Source organism: Diabrotica undecimpunctata, chromosome 10, assembly GCF_040954645.1.
Source record: "Diabrotica undecimpunctata isolate CICGRU chromosome 10, icDiaUnde3, whole genome shotgun sequence".
NCBI lineage: Eukaryota > Metazoa > Arthropoda > Insecta > Coleoptera > Chrysomelidae > Diabrotica > Diabrotica undecimpunctata.
The window spans coordinates 46,003,419-46,019,580 of record NC_092812.1 but is presented as its reverse complement, the minus strand read 5'-3'; the positions used below and the strand labels follow the sequence as shown (position 1 = coordinate 46,019,580).

The window sequence follows — 16,162 nt, the reverse complement described above, 5'->3', positions numbered from 1 at the left end:
TTGTTTTTATATATCTGCTTTTTTTTATTTTGTTTGTCTATTGGTATTTCTTGTGAAGCATCACGATTCCCAAAATCTGCAAAATAATAACAGTAATGACAATTTCGCCGCCACTCAAACGGCGGAATATTTACAATAGAAGAATTGAAGAAATTCAAATTCGCTAATATCATTTTGTACGCCAATAGTAGATAATTTTCTAAATATCTTGTCTTTCACAGTAAAACAGTCAGTGTACTTCCTAACATGTATTATACATTAAAAAATAATTTAATATTCACAGAATAAACGCATTTACGGCTTTCATGTGAGCCTTTAGTATGCTTCCTGTATTTAAAAGTGTTATAGAACCATTGTGATACTTTATTATCATGCTATCGTACTCTAATATAGAAATTATTTGAATCTTCCACCGTATCCAAAACCATTAGCCATTATAGCTCGGCGTTTTTAGATTTTATTTAATTATGTATTCATTTTGGAAGCGATTCATTCGATATAAAAAACATTTTTAGTAGTAACGAATTTGTTTGTGATTAAAGTTGATAGGTAAATAGTCTTAGAAAAACTTTAAAATTATTTATAGTGTAAGTTTACTTGTGCGAGCGCTAAGTAAATACGTTATGGACCATCCAACCGATCAAAAGTACTGACATATTTTCTTCGAATTTTATTTATGACTTCTCCCTTGACGATTATTCGTTCATTTGTCCTTGATAGAACTTCCTGATAAATGTGTTCACTACGGATGTTAAACACTAATGGCGACAGTATATACCCCTGCCTCACTCCCCAACTTATACTCATAAATTCCATCTAATATCTGACTCTTTTTATATTTGCTTTCGAATTTGAATATAAATTTTTGAACCGCCGAACCACTTTTCGAAGTCGATGAAATAGGGGTATGCATCTGGTCTAATATTCAATATTCGATGAGTGAGTACATTTAGAGAAAACAGAGCCCCTCTAGTGCTAACCCATTTCTGAATCCCAAACGTGTATCACTAATATTTCCAGCTTCTGATGGACGCGTTATGAATAATTTTTAATACTCATTAAAAAGATTTATTGGTGATTGAATCTACATCAGTTTTTTCAAGTGTTGTGATTAATATGGATAAGATCCATTCTTGAAGTATAATACGGGTATTATATATAGTGTTAAACATGTGTATTAATTGGCAAATTTTACTTTGTGTATGAGATCCGCAAACAAAGAACGGCGACCGTGCTATGATGTGTCAGATAGTACAAACGCATGTACAATTATTCGAGGAGAAGATTTAGTTATTCAAATATTTTCAAAATAAAATCTAATAAAAATAAAAAAATATGGAATAGATTTTTGTATTTTCTGATACAAAGTGAAATTTATTTAACAAATTTTTTATATAATAATATGGATTAAAAGGAAGAAAAAATATTTATAAATATAATAAATAAACAATTTTAATTATATTGAGAAGGTACACAGTATGTTTGATGGAAAAAAAGGATACTCCATTGTGGTGGATAAATGACATCGCTAATGTAGTATACAATCAGAAACAAACATATCAAAAGTATATAGGGACAACAAGATAAAGAAAAGCATAAAAAACGGTAAAAAAACTGAGAACAAAAAGAAAAGAAGCTAATAGAATATATTTAGTAGAAAAAAGATCTTGGATCCAATGAAACAAGACCGAAATTTACGAACACAATTACAACATATCAAGTGAAATACGATAAAGATGGTGAAATAACAGTACAGGAAGTCGAAGATGCAATACGAACTGTAAAAAATCGAAAAGCAAGCGGACCACAAGGTATATCGAACTAATTACTAAAACAGAGCCCACAGGTATTACGGGAATTACTAGCGTATGTTTTTACCTTATATATTAACATATTAACAACATCTACAAAAAAGAGACAGAAAGAATTGTTACAATCAAACTACAGGGGGCTAAGTGTTATAAATTAAGTCTGTAACGTTACAAACGTCACATCTTTTACTAAAAAATTATTATATTATAATTTCTTTATTAGTTTAATAATTCCTTAACATTCAGTTTCTTTTTTACTATTTGTTCTTCAAAAAATAGTTAGCGCCCTCTCTCTCTTTCTGTCCGATAGAATAAATATTCGCTCTCTCTCTTTCTGCCCGGGAGACTAAATATTCTGTTCTATGTTGACAGGAGAGCTAATTCCATCATAGGCTAACGTCCTATGGCATCTGTGCTATACTTAATTGTAGTCGCTCCCAAATGTTTATCAATAAGCTTTCAAACGTAGTGGGATATGTTTTTTGTCTGTAATTGAAATTAATAAAAGAAAGTAAAAATTATTATAAAGTCCATTTTATCGTCTGCAGAAATCTCTTGGGTTTATTGGATAATTTCTGAAATTCTATGGAATGTTTTATAAAATAATATATTTATGAAATAACCGCAGCTATCTGTAAGGCCTACTCACATGCTTTGGAGGCGGAAACAGGACCTACCCACATAATCTGGAGGCAACATCGTAGCAGGAGCAAGCAACCAAAATATCCACTAAGTATCACTTCCAAATTTGTTTTATGTTAAATAAATATGATTAGTTAAATCATTGTTTTATTTGTTACCAACTTAATTTTCATTGTGTAATTCATAGTTTAAGACAAGACGGATTCACACTTGAGAGACTGAGCTAGGCGAAGCATATATGATAAGCTCCCATGGTTGATTGAGATATTATTTTATAATAGTATTTTAATTCTCTTTGGTAGTCGTATCGTTACAATTATCAAAGGAAAACTAATAAAAAATAAAATTAAAAAATAGATGACAGATGTAGAAGAACAAAATGGCTTTCGTGTAGACAAATCCTGAGGGGACAGCATATTTTCTCTAGAGCAGGTTATTGAAAAATCATTAGCCCACTATCTTTCAACTCATATAGTCTTTATAGATTTGATAAAATCATTCGATAGTGTACCAAGAAATAAAACGAGCACTTAGTTGTAGGAGAAAAAGCAGAAAACCTACAAATTAAAAACTATAAAATTAACTGAAATCTGCAAATAACAGAGTCCAAATAACATCAAAAGCAGGGAGTAACGAAGAACTAAATTCCAGGATTGGCCCTGCAAGATCAGCCTCTAGACAATTTTCCCCTGCACTTTTCTGTGGCGGTGTTATAAGGGTAGCATCATTTTAACCGTTTATAACTTTTTACTACTTTACTGTATATGCTATCCGTTAAAATTTCAGTTCTTAATGTTAATAAACAATGGAAATTTAAGAATAATTTTAAGAATAAAATGTTAACTTGTTTGCTATTGGTTATATAAGTTTCTGTGTTGTTTTTTTTGAAAAGTGTGTTTTTTCATCCATCAGCTTTTGATTGAGCCTACTTATCAGCGTATGGCATTAAAAATATCAAAGTTAGTATAAAGGTTTATAAGCTAAAAGCCAGCCCTTTTTCAAACTGTTTTTTAAGACAAAATTTAACAAAATCTTGAAGTTTTGTTAATACACCTGAATTGAATTCTCAAAGAATCGATTTCAATTTACAAAATACCAACCAGAACCGAAAATGGCAACCAGAAACCCAAAACGTGTTGACTGGTCACCAGGAAAGAGAGCCAAAGCAATTATCCTTCGAGAAGAGGGTTACACTTATCAATAAATAGCAAAAAAATTGGGTGGTAGCGCCACAAAATCAGGTGTAATGAAAGTTTGCAAACGTGGAACGACAAAATTAGCAAAAACATCTGGCAGAAAACCCATTAGTCACTACGATGTGCATAGAATATGCCGACTTTCTGTAGAAGATCGTCGCAGATCCGCAAAAGATATTAACGGTATTGTCAAATCAACTGGATTACAAATATCGGACCGTACTATCCGAAGAAAGTTGTGTGAAAATGGATTGCGAACACGAATTCCTAGAAAAAAGCCGTTCCTGAACAAAAAACAGAGGCAAAAACGCATTGATTGTGCTTTGGCACACAGAAGGTGGACAGAAGAACAATGGAGTAAAGTAATTTGTAGTGATGAAACCAAAATCTCGATCTCATTGGGAGTGACGGAGTGAAGTTTGTTCGCCGCCGACAGGAAGAAGACCTTTTGCCCCAGTGTACTACGGTCACTATGAAGCATCCTGTGAATGTCATGGTATGGGCTTGCATGTTCACTAATGGAGTTGGACGTTTAGCAGTAATAGAGGGCAATATTAATGCAAAAAAATACCAGGAAGAGATACTGCAAGCCAAACTGCTGCCAACTATCAGAGATTTGTTCGAAGGGGATGCCCAAGAATGCATCTTTCAGGAGGATGGAGCGCCTTGTCATACGGCTAAGCCTTCCATGGAATGGTTGAGAAACCATGATGTTACTGTTCTGCATTGGCCTGTAAATAGCCCCGATCTAAATCCAATAGAAAATTTATGGTCAAGGCTGAAAGTCTTAGTATCACGCCGAAACCCAAGCAACAAGAGATAACTGATAGAAGCCATTATTCAAAACTTGTTTAGAGTTATTTCACCAGAAGATTTGGCTCGTCTCGTCAACTCCATGCCTCGCAGAATTGAGTCTGTTCTAAAAAACAAAGGTTGTCCTACCAAATACTAATTTTGTTGATAATAATCATTGTACCATTTTTTTAAATATATCTACTAATGGCTAATGGCTGTTGTTTTATTTATTTTTAAATTTTTAGAGGATTTTCCCCCTTAAAATACATGTTAAATATTACGTAGACGCATAAAACGATGTAATAAAATTATAGATAAACTTATAAATAACATAAGTCTTGTGAAAAAGAGGAATGCTGATAACAAAACTAAAATTTTTGAAAAGTTTCCAGAATTTTGGTCACTAGTGTATATACACTAAATTTTTCACTTATCTATTTAATAGATACATTGATAAATTAGTCTTTAGACAATGTAGGGAAATTTTTAATTTAAACGAACTATATCGCTTCGAATGAATAAATAAGTATGATACTCCGTTAAACCCACCCCTGTATATAATTAGTAATTCAAGGGAAGCGTACAGGAAACGACAGAATGAATGTTAATGTTTTAATAAAATTCCATTCACAAAGTTGTAATTAGTAATTTGAGGGCTCGTCTAGAGAAATTAATAAAAAGTTTCATTTGACTCCCTAAACTAACTCCATAATTATAATTTTGACCTTACATAAATATGAATAGTTGGTAGAAAATGAAAAAGCATGCTCAGGAAGAGCATGCCCACCTAAAAAATACAACCATTAAAGAAAAGATAGAACAATGTTTCAGCGGAGTTGTAGAATTTTTAAACAAAGAGTGCCTGTAGAAAAAGCGGTAGAACTTTTGTAAAACTTTGGCAGGCAGCTTTTTCGAGCTGAATAAAACATAATCTTATACACCCTTCTTTTTCAGAAGAAAAATTAAGAAAACTGCTTTTAATAGACACATTTATTAAAGTAATAAAAATAAATATATCAGAGAAGATATTGAAAAATATAAAAGAAAGAACACTAAACTAATTTTAATATCGATATAGCAAAAACGATAATTTGCTACATTTGAAAATACTTTATTCGAATAATGCTTTCAATTAATCGAATATTAATTATTAAATTGTATTAATAATAATTACTAATAATTTTAATCGATTTTAAGGCAAACGCATCATACAAATTATTAACGAACAAAAACAAATGCAACACTATGAGAAGCTGTGATAAATATAACCCCAGCAATTATATAGAAGAGGACTTACAGTAAGAAATTTCATCATTTAAAATTGAAAACATTTACTTTCATATAAAAATACAAAAAGGATGGAAGGAAAATTATAAAAATGAGGTTTGAAAAAGAATTTGGTGAAAATTGCTTTTCATCTGACTTAATATTGACGAAATTGTTCTACGAAATCTTGCATAGGGTAAAACTGTGAAGACCAAACACCGTGTTTTGGTGAAAAAAGGTTAAACTAAATAATTTATCCGAAATTAATCAAAAACCTTCGGTTTCCCAATCCATTTTTAATGCCAGCCTACATCACGGATACAATTGATGTGAATAGTTTAATAACAAAATGGTTGTACAACTGGTACATAATTAAAACCATTAAAAGACTTTGATTGTTCATACGTTGTTTAATTATAATTATTATGCAGACATTTATTACTTTTTGATTGATTTTTTCACAATTAAAGGTCACCTTTCAATAAAGGTACAAAATAAGGGTCCAGTACAGGCAAGTTTAATTTATTAGTAAAATATTTTACTGCAACAAACTTACATGTTTGACTTTGTCATATTTTTGTTGCTTTAGACATCACAAACGTGTTCTCTTGGTGGAAAATATTTGATAAAATAAATGTAACAATATAATAATTGTATAAATGTAACACTTAAGCTATTTAAAACAAATGAAAAAACGTTAAGACACAATTACAAAATAATGAAGTGATCATATATCATTAGAGATATACCGCTGTACCAATTATTAGGACACTGAGATTTTGCTACTTTGAAGAATTCCTTGTGTGGTAGCGATAAACATCCAAAAGAAGAAGGCTTGCATAATTAAGTTTTTTTTTCGATGGCTACAGTTGAGTCCATGGTTCTTTACAAGTGCGTCATTAATACCTGGTGAGATAAAACACATACTTTTTATCTAGCATCATTGTCTTCCACCCATGAAACTAAAGACAAATCAGCTACTGCCGGCTATTAAGTAAAGACACATTTTTTATTTTTATGAACGCTCTAGACTCAATACATGAGATGGGTACAAAAGAGATGAATAGATCGTTTGGAGCTAGATCTCCCGATCTCGGGGGCCACTTAATATTACAGTCTGGTCCAATGAAACAATCATTAAAGCTGTTTTTAAGAAATTCCTTAAACTTCCAGTTATTGTGCGCAGGGCATCCATCCATTTAAAACCAAATGTCTTCTTCATCTGGAGCTATTTCTACAAGTCTGAGTAAAATCTCTTCTTGTAGCAAGTCTAAAAACTTTTTTGAATTTAAATTTTCCTCATAGAAAAATGGTCCAATAATATTGTGTCTAAATATTCCTAACCAGACATTTATGTTTCGAAGAAATTGGGTATAGCTTTCAATAATATCCTCAGACTTTATCCTATAATTTTGAAAATTTGGTTCATTATTTAATGTAACTGTACATTCATCACTCAACAAAATGTTTTTTTAAAAATTGTCTGCTTAACCCTCTCTAAACTTTCATAACAAAATTCCGCTCGTCGCTCAGCATATTCTTCTCCAAGTTCTTGATGACAATGAGATTTATATGAACGGAATTTATTTCTTTTCAAAATTTTTAAGGCCGTGGAATTACGAATATTAAACTGGTCTGCAATGGTCTGAGAACTTATTCTAGGCTTTTCTACAACTGCTGTTAATACATTTATTTCATTTTGATTTCCTAAATTTCTTGGTACCTCAGCAATATTGGTTGTACAGGTACAATTAGAAATCACGGTCCCAGTATTTTCAAAATTTTGTACAATCCTTTGAATTGAATGACTTGGAATTGGTCTACTGGGATATCTTACGCTAAATAAAAAAACTGACAGTTCGCGCACTATTGCACTATAAAACTTTTTATTGTTGCTACTTTCTTCTCAACTTTTGTTAATCAACTATATTGTTTTTTAAACAATAAATCACAAAATAAAAATTTTGACAATTCAAATATTGTCAATTATCAGAAACATCAATATGACCAAATGCAACATATCATACATATTCTTGCACCGCGTGTGGCCTGACTTTAAAGGGTTGGTTAACATTTGTTTTCGATACATATTTCAGTTCTCTACAAATAGTCTTTCTTGACTTTTGGTGTAAAATAATTAGGGAAGCAGGAATTCAACAATTAAAAATTTCCCATTGAGTTTCCTATGGCCCGTTTGACGACTCACCACCCTCTACATACTATAGTATCCAGAAAGATTTTTGTTGAGCACTGAATAAGAAATTAGTTTGTGGTCACTGTGTAAAAATTGTTAGAAATATGAATGTATGATGGAGTAGCATAGTATGACGAAAATATCTGAGGTGAGCGCTCAATAAAAAAGGAAGACATTTTTATGGGTCGAACCCTGGAATTATGGTTCGAATATTATGAACAAGTGCTTACGCTTTGCTTAAAAGCTTTGCTTAAACGCAAAGATCGAGCAGAATTCCAAGCCAAGACATTGGCTATGAAAAATATGATATTTCCTACCGCGCAGAAACTGAAATAATACTAGAAGAAATTAAAAAATACGCCAATGTTATGAAAAATGATAAGCCTCCAGGAGTGTGGGGAGTATCCATAGCACTGATTAAATATGGCCCTGACAAACTACTTGAGGCCTTGGCCGTTACCTTTTAATTTATATTCTTGAGAGGTGAAGAATGGAAAACTGTATAGTATGTGTAAAATGTACGATAATTAAAAGCAGGAGATCAGAGTTGCTTTCGTACTAGTCGTTCTTGTATCGACAATGTGTTCTGTCTAAAACAAACAAAAGAAAAGCGATTAGAATACAATATGCAGATATACATGGTATTCATAGATCACCATAGTGACCCATTAGAGAAGTTGTGGCAGGTGCTGAAAGAAAATTCTACCGATTTACATTAATGCTGTGAGGGAGTTGTATGAGGTATGACGAGTTCAATAAATATTGGGTAAAAAGTAACAAAAAAGATAAAGGTGACCAAAGGACTTCGCCAAGGGTGCTGCATTGCACCTACGCTCTTAAAGATTTATTTGGAGGGGGTTTTGGATATTTGGAAAAGAAAATGTGAACCTGCAAGTGTTAAAATTGGAGATCACAAACTGTACAGCTTGCATTTTGTGGATGACCAAGTAATACTTGCAGAAGTTCAATATGATATCCACTATATGTTGTGTAAAATAGACTAAGAATATACTAAGAATATATATATATATATATATATATATATATATATATATTATATATATATATATTATATATATTATATATATATATATATTATATATATTATATATATATATATATATATATATATATATATATATATATATATATATATGTAAAAAAATGTGCACTCGTAAGTGAATGGGATGTTTTCGGTCAATTTGGAGATAAAAAAGACAAGAGTTGTGCTACTTTATCTATTTATTGAAGACGTTTCGCCTATTGTTCAATAAGCATCATCAGTTCATCTAAAAGAGTGTTATTAGCGATACATCTAATATGAAAAAACAATTAAGTAAATGATCTTACCTTTAAAATATCTGTAGCATTACAATGTTGTTATTGCAAAGAAACATCAAAAAATTAATATAATAAATATAACAGCAAAAAATATAGAAACACAGAACGCTGGAAGATTCCCAATTTAACTAATTTGTTTTAAATTTTACTTTTGAAAACATTGATTGATTAAATCTATCAAAAAATATAATTGTCAATTTTGAATTGTTATATAAACAACGGCACGGCTAGGGTTCTTGACTGTTATGATCATATCATGAAAATGAAGTATTTGAAAGCTCGACTGTCAGAAATGACAATCAGCTGGTGAGATTGAAGGAAAAGTTTTATAGATGTCAACATAAATGTTATGATATAATAAAAGAAGTTGAAGAAGAAAACAATAATTAAAAGTAGAATACGGAAGAATCAATTTTGTAGTATTAGTGCATTATATATATGTATATATACAGTGTGACCCATTTAGATTGGAAACACCTCCATAAAATTTGAAGTTGTTAACCGATTTTAACCAAATTTTTTTTTGATGTCATGTAATAAAAGGTCTATTGCGGGACAAAATATGAAATATTTAGTTAAATTTTCAGGGCATTCTACGATACTTTTTCTTCGTCGAAAATGGAGAATTTGTATTAGCGATTTTTTTATTAAAAAAATTTCTACGCCACTGGATTTAGGGTGGCTTCAAATAGCTATGAAAAAAATTTCATTAAAATATATTTATTCATAACAAACTTATGACAACTTAAAATTTTAAAACTCACTAAGAAAAAAACACTCTGTATTAACGTTAAAAAAACACTGTATTAACAGAAACATGGAAACATAATTTTAGTTCAAATCCTAGTTGCCTCTACCAATCCACCATCTAATTGGATACATTTGTCGTAGCGTTTATGAATATTTCCAATTACATTTCTTAGTTGTTGGGGAGTAATTTCTGCACATGCCTGTCGAATTCTTGCACGAAGTTCGTTTACGTCTCTTGCACGGGTTTGGTAAACTTTTTGTTTGATAACTCCCCAGAGAAAGAAGTCTAAAATTGTGAGATCTGGAGATCTGGGTGGACAATCTATCAATGGATTACCCCGGCCTATCCAACGGTTCGAAAAATTTTGATTTAGCCATTGCTTCACGTTTTCTTCAAAAAGGAAAGGAGCAATAACTCGCTCGTTCAGTAAACCACACCAGACATTGATTTTTTGAGAATACTGGCTTTTACAGTTTATTATCCAGTGGGGATTATCTGCTACCCAATAGCGACAATTCTGTGATGATACTACTTTATTTGTAGTGAAAGTGGCTTCGTCGGTAAACAACACGTTTTTTAGAAAATTTATATTGTTTAAATGTTCCCCTTGGGCCCATAAACAATATTCTAAACGTTTTGCTTCGTCGCCTTCTTGTAATGTGTGTAAGAATTTTGGTTTGAAAGGTTTAATATTATTTACCTTAAGACATCGCCGAATACTCTCTCGAGGCACATTCAAATATAAACTAGCATTCCTTAAACTGACATTAGGGTTATTTCTGAAATTATCTAAAATGATTTGATCATTTTCTCTTCTTCTTTTTAACAGGTTATTTTTTAAAATTAGTTTTGATACTGCACCATATTCATTAAATATTCTATTTATTTTGTTTACCGTACCGCAGCTAATATTAGGACGATCCACATGTCTGTCATTAAATATTGTACAAACTTCGTATAATAATATTATACGTAAAGACGTATAATTTCAATTTTTGCTCTCAAACTTAATCTTGCAGCCATGACACAAAATATTATTAAAAGAATTTGAAGTAAATATTGTTGCAGATATTATGCATAACTTTATGCTAGCACTGATATTTGTATGACACAAATAATGTCAAACAGTAATATCGTTGTCATGGCAACTGAGATTTAGTTGTAGCATGTAAAGTTAATATTAATGTAAGTGCGTTACTTGCATTAAATTTTTATGCTATTTTAAACATTTTTTGTCTGTCTAGTAGTGGTTTATTATTAAAATTATTTGAAAAATAATTAGTTTTATGGTTATTTGTTGATATAGGGTGTTCTTTTTTGACTCGTAGCTTAGTGAGTTTTAAAATTTTAAGTTGTCATAACTTCGTTATTAATAAATATATTTTAATGAAATTGTTGTCATAGCTATTTGAAGCCACTCTAAATTTAGTGGCGTAGAAAGTTTTTTAATAAAAAAATCGCTAATACAAATTCTCCATTTTCGACGAAGAAAAAGTATCGTAGAATGCCCTGAAAATTTAACTAAATATTTCATATTTTGTCCCACAATAGACCTTTTATTACATGACATTAAAAAAAAAGTTTGGTTAAAATCGGTTAACAACTTCAAATTTTATAAAGGTGTTTCCAATCTAAATGGGTCACACTGTATATGTATATATATATATATATATATATATATATATATATATATATATATATATATATATATATATGTAAAAGTAAACCTATGTTTATTTTAAGTGAAACAGCAGGGTTTAGTTATTTTTAGTTATTTAAAGTTTTAGGTTGTATGACTGTTTAAGTTTTATTGACATTGACATATTGTAAATTGTATGGTACAATTGTCAAATTACTTAATGGCGTAAGAACTAGCATTGTTCTTGATACTCTTTTTAGGTTTGTATATTTGTTAAGTTATGTTAGTTATTTTATTATTGTTAATAATTTATATTGTAGAATTTTAACGATAATAAACTCTTTTTAGACGAATTCAAACTGCTATCTCACATGAATAAGGGTATGATATTACACTTATAAGATCCATCGTAAGATCGACTCTTATGCATGGGGTTAAATAAATAAATATAATCGTGCTATACACAAATAAATTGTTGTTGAAGAAAACCTGCAAGTGGTGTTTTTTGCAATCCAAAGAATTAATTAATAACTAGTTGTACCTAATCAATATTGTAGGTTGTTGGATATTTTTAATTTTTTTTATTTCAAAAGTAATTTATTTTAACGTATTGCATGTAAGAGTCCGTGTGTAAGTTTCATTAGCAGCCCCAATGAAAAAGGACAGAGTGGCTGCTGTAAGTAATTGTCACGAGTAACGAGGTACGATCTTACACTCTCCTCGACATAATTGTGACGTAATGTTGCCGAAATCGAAAAGTGGATACGCTGTTCATTTGTTCCGAGCACTTGTATCAAATGGTCTTGTTCGATTTCGTATTTCAGGGTATTAGATGTGCTTATTCCAGTCACTGGACACAGTACATGTCAGACTGGAGGTTTGTTTCGACGGAGGCCGAAATTAGATCACTTTCTCTGCTAGGTAGTATACAACGCAGAGACGGTCTTACCTAAATCATTGTGTTACAGAATTAGAACGTAACGACGAAGCCAAATAATAATTAGTATGTTTGTGAAGTGTAAATATGTATAAAAAAACATTTTTTAGCAGCTGTTCCTAGAGAACCCACAATACTTCTTCATCATTGTCTTACGACATATTTCTGGTTTTAAATATGTTGTATATGTGGCAGATTTTAAGAAAATACTGATGGAGTGACATTGTTATATCTGTTCACCCCAGTATTTCATAAAAAAAAATAAAACAAGCCCTAGAATTGGCAAATTAAAAACCGATGTGTAGAACCACGGGGAAGAGTAACTTAGAAATGTTTTAATTTGATAACCTAAACATTACGATCCAGTACATCATTGGTATCTTCTTCTTTAGGGGTCTTCTCCTTTAAGGAAGTCGGTAATCATAAAGATTACTTTCACTTTCCACTCTGCAGGTCAGAATAGTCTTACGAAACTGCATGTATACTCCTTTCCTTGTATTTTGGCTTGTATTATCATCTTCTTCTTCTTTAAGTGCCGTCTCCCAATCGGAGGTTGGATGCTCTGAAGACTTCTATTGAACTGCATCTAAACCAGTCTCTTAAATTTTTCAACTATGACACCCTCCTTCCTCCTCTTAACTGTCCTTGTATTACCAATCTTAACATTTCACATCGCTGTCCTCTCATTACATGTCCCATATATTGTAACTTTCTTATATTTTTTGTGTTTCTTATTTCGTAATTTTTGTCCATTTCTTGCAATACTTTCGTGTTCGTTTTCTTCTGTGCCCATGCTATTCGAAGCATCCTTCTGCAACACCACATTTCAAATGACTGTAGCTTATTTGTTTCAGTGTCCAGCTTGCAAGTCCATATTTTAGTATCGAAAACACGTAACATCTCAAAGCTCTTACTCTCAATTGTAATTTATCTCTCAATTTTATCGCTAAGAATTGTTTTCATTTTTTTTCTCTTTTTATGGATACATCTCCCAAATGTATGTTTGTTTTTACGTTTGTTTTCTTTGTTATTATCATAGATTTAGTCTTTTTTATATTTATTTTGGATAATATTTTTCACAGAAACTGCTTGTCTTGTTTAGTAGTAGTTGGAGTTGTTCAGCAGAACTCGCTATAATCACGGTGTCATCAGTATATTTTATGATGTTAATAGTTCTTCCGTTAATTATTATTCCTTCACTTTCAGGTTCAAGGATTGTGTTACATCTTTGTCAAAATTTATTGGACAATAACCCAGGATGTAACGTAGATCATTTTTACATCGATAGATAACACACAAGCTTGCCATTTGCAGAGGAGTTGTTAAAAATACACGTTCATTTGAGAGGCAGTATTCAAATTAACCGCAAATTTATGCCTAATTCAATTAAAAAATAAAATTTGCCGAAGATAACATCTTCGCATGCAGATTAGGTAATTTGATGTTATTGGCAAGTAAAGGTTTATTACTAAACTTACTTCGTGGGGTATTCCAGGAACACCGCCTATCAACAGAAGAGCACTTGGAGCTAACTTACAAGTTGTAAATAAGCCAAATGTAGTGGTCAATTACAATAAAGTTATGGGAGGTGTCGACCGCGCAGACTCTTATTCAGCGTCAAACTGTTTTCTAAGGAAGTCAATGAAGTGCTGGCGAAAGTTATTTTTCTGGGGACTCAAAATATCCAATGTCAATGCTTATTTAATATATAAAATCTCACATCGAGGCAAAAACAAAAACCCAGTGACGCATCTAAAGTTTCTTCGGGAATTGGTTGACGAGCTGATAAAAAACTTTTGGCAGGGGTCCAAAACTTCTGTAGATACAGAAGAGCAGCTAACTGGTAAACTACATATTTTACGCCAAAAGTACAAGGCGGCAGGCGGGAACTAAGCCTGGACTACAACAGTGGTGAGGTTCGAATGGTACCATACAATACATTATAAAACGTGATTTTTCAACTTGTGTATAATTTATTTAATAATAATGGTAGTGATTATGATAAGGTTAAGTGTTATTTGTATTTCTCCCTCCCCAAGATTTATTATTTTTGTAAACTTTTATTCATGTTATAATCGTAATAAATTATTGTGTTTAATTTGAACAAACATCTGTGCAAACAATATTATTTTTCAAACAATATCCCATAGTTTTTGACATTGAGCGATTTTTGTTTTTTTTTCTAGAAAAATAAAAAAATTTCCACATTTTTATTGTGGAAGTGTACCTATTACGCAATTTTAGCGCATTTTAAAAAATTTTCCAGATAAAAAAAATTCCAAGTAGATAGATAAGTAGATGAAATAATACTCCGAGTACAGTCTAATCACAAAAGAGCATATACACGAGTGCAAAGGGTGAATACCTTTAAAACCACACCGTCTTCTACTTCTACTTCCATCTGTTCCGTCCTATTGTGCATAAAAACAGATGATTCAATGTTGTTATTAATCATTGTCAATAAGTCATCAATAACATTGATGACTTTTATTAAATTTTGAGAATCGCTACGAATCAAATCCTTTCGTGAAAGCTATTCTTTTAATTGTTTACTTCTTATTTACTGTCTACATTTTATTAGTTATTTTTCATGTAGTTTTTAATTTAAACCTGCTTAGAGTAAATATATAATGACTAGAAACAAATTAATCGAGAGTAGCAAATCGACGTGAAGAACCGCTATTCTATGACGCTACCCGTGACGACGCCATCTTGTGGCGCTAGTTCCGTGACGCTCGCCTTGGCATTTTACCGTAGAGAAAAAGTAATACAACGTCAGTATAGAAGCTTAGCTTCAAAAAGGCCAACCAGAGCCGAAGAACTGTTAGTATATGGAAAATTTATAAACTTAATACAAGAATGTAAATATATCTACGAAAAAATAAATATAGAGCAATATAAATTATAGAATTTACCTATTGTACATAATATTTCAGATCTGCGTTGATACGTAAAGTAAATGAAAAAAGATCAATTTTAGAGAGAAATTACGGTAGTTCGTCTCTGACTTCCTGGATCGTTTCCCGGCGCATTCTGAAATTTCTACCTAATGGAATATTGCCAACAAGCGTTAAGAGATATATTGTCTTTGATATTTATCCTATTGTTAGGGAAGTTGCATCGAAAAACGGAAAAATAAAACAATTAATTTCCTCATCCCAAAATAAATCTCACAGGCTTCTTGTAATAGGCGTTATAGACCGTATCGATATTTTGAAAAAGGAACTACTCTTATGCTTTATTTTATTGTCGGGTCTTTATGGCGCTATACCACGTAACCGAGACAATAATAAAGCCTTAGAGCTTATCTCTATCAAGAAAGAAAAATGGCAAGCATCTACACAATATGAAAATGTATTTTCATGAAAGAACTAAAGATACGGTGAAGGTATGTGGGCACTTAGTGATTGCACTCTTCACTGATAAAATTATTTTATTACAGTAGGGATGGTATAAATATTCATGCTATGTTTGTTCTAATTTTCAGATTTTACAATATTTATTGTGTCTGTCACAGAAACATGTCAATTGGAGAACAAATTGCAACAAAATTTCTGTTGAGTTTATTATTTAAATCGTTTCAGGTGAAA

General features: G+C 31.3%; 1 protein-coding gene across 10 annotated transcripts in view; it reads right to left on the bottom strand.

Annotated features, from left to right (window-relative positions):
* LOC140452463 (latrophilin Cirl-like) overlaps positions 1–16,162 on the bottom strand; it is a 931,875-nt gene that overhangs the window by 393,602 nt on the left and 522,111 nt on the right. Inside the window, exon 1 of one of the 10 annotated variants that reach the window (XM_072546740.1) lies at positions 8,365–8,385. The exons of the other annotated variants lie outside the window; for them this stretch is intronic. The gene's annotated coding sequence lies outside the window, so the exon portion shown is untranslated. Of the gene's footprint in view, positions 1–8,364; positions 8,386–16,162 lie in introns of those variants that run through there. 10 annotated transcript variants of the gene reach the window in all.